At 40.7% G+C, this 7,224-nt stretch overlaps 1 pseudogene; it reads right to left on the bottom strand.

The window, feature by feature from the left end:
- Positions 1 to 1,194: 1,194 nt before the first annotated feature.
- On the bottom strand, positions 1,195 to 2,774 carry LOC102905210 (small ribosomal subunit protein uS13 pseudogene; annotated as a pseudogene).
- Between the last annotated feature and the right edge of the window lie 4,450 nt (positions 2,775 to 7,224).

Genomic DNA, 7,224 nt, shown 5'->3' with positions numbered 1-7,224 from the left:
ATTCCCCACTAAATCACTTGTCAGGAAAGGGGAGCGAACAGGCACCCACATATGTACATGAATAATGAGGCCTTTTATCAGAATGTTGTAATGATGAAAACTGTTTAAAAAAGTCTAGTTTTAAAATTCTAAATATCTGTAAACATGTATTATGTGATATAAACTTTATTCCCTGCATATGTATAAACTTTTATATGTAAAATGTTTTAAAATATTATACATGCTTGAATAACATAATATGAAATAGTTGGAAATAAATCTATTATGTGTTTTTTAGTGAAATTTGTTTCTGCCAAAGGCATTTGAAATTAGTAACATTTTACTGACAATAAAAGCTTCAACTTAACTGAGACTCTTTATTACATAATTTCCCTTCAGACTTTAAATTATTTTTATTCTTTCCTTAACTTTTAGTAGTTAAAATTGCTTTTCTTGATCAGTACCTGTTTCTTATTTTATTTTCTATCTTGTATTCTTTACATGTGAATTTTTGTGTCTTCAAGTTAAAAATCTCAGTGAAACTTCATTTCTCTTCCCAGACATCCACAAAAGGAAAATAACATCTCAGAGGACAACACAGTGAAACCTCAGCAGAAAAGTCACTGGCAGGGAAGCAGGAGCTCCTGCCGAGAAGCTGAGGATGTTTTTCTCACCAAGCTCTCTATTCTCCAACACCATTAAAACTAAAAAGAAAAAAAAAATCCCTGTTTGCTAAGTACTTTCTATGTTTCTGATCTCAAATTATTCACATATACATTAGCCAACATAGTCATATTGAATATAAGTATTCTGTTTAGTAATTCTTTGCAATTGGCATATTGACTTGATGGCCAAGTTAGGGTGAACAGTGAGATTTTAATGAGGTCTGTATTACTATGAAATTAGGAATATGAGAACTTGAGGGCTCATCCTTTTCCATTTATCCAATAAATTAATGGTCTATGCATAATATATTAGTAATATTACCCAGGTGTTCCTCTGTTCATTTCTTTAGTAAATATTACTTCCCTCTTACCTGTCACTGTGATTTTCTTTTTCTTTCTTTCTTTCTTTCTTTCTTTCTTTCTTTCTTTCTTTCTTTCTTTCTTTCTTTCTTTCTTTCTTTCTTTCTTTCTTTCTTTCTCTCTCTCTCTCTCTCTCTCTCTCTCTCTCTCTCTCTCTCTCTCTCTCTCTCTCTCTTTCTTTCTTTTTTTGTTTTTTGGCATATAAACTATTTATTAACAGCAAAGGCCTGGGGACTCATTTCTTCTTGGAAACAGCCACAGTACGGCCCTGGCAGCCAGTGGTCTTAGTGTGCTGACCTCAGACACGAAGGCCCCCAAAGTGGCGCAGCCCCCTGTGGGCTCTAATCTTCTTCAGATGCTCCAGGTCCTCATGCAGCTTCTTGTCTAGACCATTGGCCAGAACCTGGCTGTACTTCCGGCCCTTCCCGTCCTTCTGTCTGTTCAAGAACCAGTCTGGGATCTTGTATTGTCGTGGATTCTGCATGATGGTGATCACACGTTCCACCTCGTCCTCCGTGAGTTCTCCAGCCATCTTGGTGAGGTCAATGTCTGCTTTCCTCAACACCACGTGAGAATATCTCCGCCCCACACCCTTAATGGCAGTGATGGCAAAGGCTATTTTTCGCCGCCCATCGATGTTGGTGTTGAGAACTCGCAAAATGTGCTGGAACTTCTCTGGGATCACTAGAAACTTGGCGGCAGCACAATCGGCGGCATGTAGGCCTCCTGTGGAAGAGCCACTGTGATTATTTCTAACACAATAAGAATAGAGAACCTTTGCACTCGTGGAACATAGATGTTATACAAAGAGATAGATTACGTGATTATCATTTAAAAACTGTAACCAGTGATACACTGTAACTAACGGTAGAAACAGAATACATGCTGGCTCAGTTGAGGAACCCAAAGGAGAACTAAGTTGAATGGTGGTTAGTAAAGAAAAGAAAACAGCCCTTTTCAGAAAGCTATGTGGTAGAATTGAAGCAGGAGACAGCAAGTCTGTGCTACAGACAAGAACGTGAGGATGGGGATCCCCCAAACCAGACAGAGCTCATTAACTGCATAGTTTCTCAAGCTATGGGTCTTTTTCTGTTGCCTTGACTTCCCTCATTAAAGTGCATCAAATAGTGTAAAGAGCTGCCTGAATTATAATTAAAAAATTTTAATTTGCATGTGTGCATGTACATGTGTTGGGAGTGAGTTCATACATACCTGCACATATAGAAACTGAGACCAACACTGGGTAGTTTTCCTCTATCACTCTCCATATTATTTTTTAATTGAATTTTTTTCATACAATATATTCTGATCATGATTTTTTCTTCCTTCAAGATCCTCTCCACCTTTCCACCCACTCAACTCCACCTCCTTTCTCTCTTCTTTTGCTTTAGAAAACCAACAGGTGAACAAAAAACCCCAAGGAATGAATAATAATAAAAAAAATAAGAAGCACATGCATACACACGCACAACAAAATCCATAAAAATAAAAACCAGAAAACATAATACTCGTAAAAGATCAGTACGGTAGAATATGCCCGAACAGAACACCATGAGACAAGTCTACAAATTACCATTGCACGGTGCTTACCCCGCAGTGTGCTTATTTTACCCAGTGAGATTTCACCGCAGACAACTATTATTTTCTTGATAAGCAGATGCCAACTGAAGGTAGCTTCTTGCTCAGATGGGAGGCCGTGTCCACTCCCCCGTCTAGCGTCTCTTCTGGCTTGAACCTGTGCAGGCCCTGTGCTGCTGCCACAGTCTCCATGACTTCACATGTGCGTCAGTCCTGTTGTGTCTGGAAGACTCTGTGTCCTATCCATCCCTCCTGGATCTTGAGTCTTCCCTCCTCTTCTGTGCCGCTCCCTTGACCCCTGAGGGGAGGGGCTTGATAAAGACCTCCCACTCAAGACTGAGTGCTCCCAAATCTCTCATCCTCCCAACATTGTCTGCTTGTGAGTCTCTGTGTGACTTTTCATCTACTGTATGAGGAGGTTTCTTCGAGGATGGCTGAACAAGGAAGGCACTGATCCATAAGTACAGCAGGAGTCACTTTATTGCTGTTTTCATTTAGGGCAACAATAGTATTTAGTTTTCTCCTAGGCCCAATGCCTATTTAGTTTCAGGGTGTTGGCCACCCTACTGATGTCAGGCAGCAGATCTATCTCATAGAGTGAGTGGGCGTAAATCCAATCAGAGTGTTTGGTTACTCCCACACCATCTGTGGCACTGTAGCACCAGTGTATCCATGCATGCAGGTCACCATTGTAGATTGCAGGGCTCATAGGTGGGCCGCTGTTTACCTTTCCCCTCTGGTAGCATTCAGAGTACCTTTCAGTATCCACAAACATTAGTTAGGCTCTAGGTCGGCACCAGCTCAACCACTCTGTCTCAACCTTATTTTTTAAAGATGTATTCATTTATATATGTGTGTATGGATGTGTGCCTACATGTGTTTATGTGCACCACATGAATTCAGAAGCCCATGGAAAACAGAAGAGGGGCTCAGATCCCATGGGACTGGAATTATAGGTGGTTGTGAGCTCCTATGTAGGTGCTGGGGACTGAACCCAGGCCCTCTGAAAGACCAGTAAGCACTCTTTTAACTGCTGAACCATTGCTCTAGTCCTCTTCCTTATTTTTTGGGACAGGATCTCACTGGACCAGGAATTCTCTGGTTCAGCTAGACTGGCTGGTCTGAAAACCTCTGGGATCCACCCATCTGTTCTTCGCAATGCTGTGACTATAAGTGTGCACCTCCAAGGCCAGCTTTAATGTGGATGCTAGGTAACTGAATTCAGGTCCTCACATTTGCACAGCCCCACTTTACACACAGAGGCACCTATCTCCTCAGCCTCCTGAGCTCTAGTTTGAGGACATCATTTTGTTGTATTTTTGAGAACATTGAAAGACATAGAATGTTTTTTTGGGAGAAATTAGAAATTTGTTGCCTTATTTGTGAACAGTATGGTGGTGTTTTGGAATAGGGTTATAATGATGTAGAAACAAAAGGTGAGCAGAGTAAAGAGTATTGAATCAATAAGGAAACTGATGCTTTTTTCCCTTTTTTTTTTAATTATTAAGAGATTTTCTATTCACTTTACATACCAACCACAGATTCCCCTGTCCTCCCTCCTCCCCCCAACCCACCCCCCATTCCCACCTCCTCCAAGGCAAAGTCTCCCATGGGGAGTCAGCAGAGCCTGGTACGTTCAGTTGAGGCAGGTCCAGGCCCCTCCTCCCTGCACCAAGGCTGTGCAAAGTATCCCACCATAGGCACTAGGCTCCAAAAAGCCCACTCATGCACCAGGGATGGGTCCCAATCCCCCTGCCTGGGGGCCCCCTAAACAGTTCAAGCTAAACAACTGTCTTGCCTATCCAGAGGACCTAGTCTAATACCATGGGGGCTCCTCAACTATTGATCCTCAGCTCATGTGTTTCCACTAGTTTGGCTGGCCATCTCTGTACATTTTCCCATTATGATCTCAATGTCCCTTGCTCATAGAATCCCTCCTCTCTCTCATCGATTGGACTCCTGGAGCTCGGCCTGGCACCCGACTGTGGATCTCTGCATCTGCTTCCATCAGTCACTGGATGAGGGCTCTATGATGACAGTTAGGGTATTCAGCCATCTGATCATCAGAGTAGACCAGTTCAGGTACCCTCTTGTAGTCCAGTAGTCCAAGGTGGGATCATCCTTGTGGATTCCAGGGAACTTCCCTGGCACTCTGCTTCTCCCTATTCCCATGGTGTCTTCATTGATCATGATATCTCTTTCCTTGCTCTGTCCATCTTCCAGCTCAAACCTCCCTCTCCCCTATAGGAAACTGATTCTTGGTGAGCTGAACAGGGTGCTGAGAGAGAAAAGAAACTGTCAAGAACAGCTGCTAGTCTTCAAGTAGACAGACAATGCAATGTTAAAATGTTTGACACTGGAAAGGGAGATGAATGTGGACATAGTTCGAATATATGGATGTGAAGAATTTTAATCATCCAAAAGCTATCACGTAGACAACTGAAGCTTGTTGACATTTTGAACTAGAAATCTACATTTTTGAGTTATAAAAATGTGTTTCTTCAATGAGATCAGCAAGAGGAAGGAAGAGGCAATGAGAAACCCCAAGACGTAACTTTAATTAACTCCAACATCCTCTAGCCAAACAACAGACTGGATCCATAAATTATTTACCTAAAAAGAAATATATGAGTGGTATTAGTCATTAAACTTATTTAAAATCTAATTGGTAACACATACCTGTAAACATGTTTTGCATATGATGCAATATGAACTCAAGTAGACATATGCAGAAAAAGCAAAAGGTAGCAGCAGAGAAAGTCACTAATTCTGCCTGGAAAAATAGATAAAACACTAGAAAGAGGAACATATCTTATCTCCCCGCAAATATCTCTGAGAATATGTTATTCATGGTAGTTTTATTTTAAAAGAGAAATGAAAGCAGAATTCTGGGAAAATCTAATCTCATCAAGTCATACATGCTTCCTGGGAGACAATAAGAAATGTTGATGTATGAGATAGGACATAGTGGATCTAGGGAAGGTCAAGATGGATTCTGAAATATATTTTATGACAGAAGACAACAGATGCTTCATTCTCTAAGAACTGGAGAGCCATGGGGAAAGAGAGCTGTAAGCTGTGAAGTGACTCTGCTGGGAAATCTTAGCTCTGCTGTACCTGCTTACCAGGGAAGAATCCATCTCCCTTCGTCCCAGTCACTTCATAGCTAGCCCCCCATTTGTTTTGCATGAAGACCAACTTACTTGTATTATTTGGTTCAGATACCAACAACTGGTCCCTAAATTTGAGCTTTGTTTTAGAGCAAAGTTTTATTGACCTATAAGCCACGCAGTCATCCAAAACAATAAACTCCTTTCTCCAATTTGACTTTTACATTCACGACTTTTGGCCCCAAGAAAACAAATCTTTTCTCAGAATCCCTAAGCCCACCCAATACAAAAATACTTTCTCTTCTTTGTATTTCTTCTCTTAATTATAAAATTCAATCTCTAAGTCACATATAAATATGAGACTCATAAACATACCTCATTCTTAATTTTATTAAGGCAAATTAACTCCAGATTCTAAAAATGAGATAGAGGCTTTGATTGAGTAGGGAAGTAAAATGTGATAGCACAAGGGCAAATGCCAGCTTTTGAATTATATATAGTGATGATTCATGGGCTTTACCATAAATCTTAACTAAAGAGCACACGTATCTCAGGGACTGTCGGGACATATGGAAGTGTCAGGTGTTGTAGTGACAAATGATGATCTGTAGGCCAGACTGAAACCCCTATGTACTGCAGAGCAACAACTAAATATGTGAAGAGAACTTGATCAGTATCGGGCAGTTTTTTATTAATAAAGACAAGAAAATGTAATCCTGAGCAAATCAGACCTCAAATACATTTTAGTAAAAAACATACTTTTCCAAAAATGCTGATCATGCTTGATAATTATGACCTTATGCGTACCTGACTGTGTTTGTGTGTACAGGAGCTCATAAGAATCTGTGTATGTTGGGCTGAGAGGTGGCTCAGAGGTTAAGAGCACTGGCTGCTCTTCCAGAGGTCCTGAGTTCAATTCTGAGCAACCACATGGTGGCTGGCTCACAACCATCTGTAATGAGGTCTGGTGCCCTCTTCTGGCCTGTAGACATATATGCAGGCAGAACACTGTATACATAATAAATAAATAAATCTTTAAAAAAGAAAAAGAATCTGTGTATGCTTAAATGCACAGACCACAGACTTGGTCTCTTGTGCCACGGTAAGCTTTTTAATTATCCTTCTTCCAGACTGATTTATTTTTTAACATATATAGGTTCTTTGTTGTTGCTTGTATTTCAAAGAAGTTTTTGGTAAAAGAAACTTACTAGTGAGGAAAGGCATTTCTGGAATGAGACACATGACTTGACATGGTGTCTCCCTCCAGTTTTGAACTGGATGGCTAGCCACGACTGTGTTATCTATTAAATCTACGAGTTTTGACCATATGAAGAGCTGCCGTTATTGACTTGTGAGAAGAGAACTAATGTAAAACTTGTTTACCTCTGCTGTGCTCTTACATGGCTAGTGCAGAGAATCCACATTTAAAAAACGTTGTAGCATATTTTTCCCTTTGGGAAGTAGCCATAGGGCATATATTGACCGCCTGAAATAACAGTACTCCAAACGGAGTGAGAGGCCAGCTCTCCCTC

Source organism: Peromyscus maniculatus, chromosome 3, assembly GCF_049852395.1.
Source record: "Peromyscus maniculatus bairdii isolate BWxNUB_F1_BW_parent chromosome 3, HU_Pman_BW_mat_3.1, whole genome shotgun sequence".
NCBI lineage: Eukaryota > Metazoa > Chordata > Mammalia > Rodentia > Cricetidae > Peromyscus > Peromyscus maniculatus.
The sequence above is the reverse complement of the archived record's forward strand: the minus strand, read 5'-3'. Positions and strand labels throughout refer to the sequence as shown.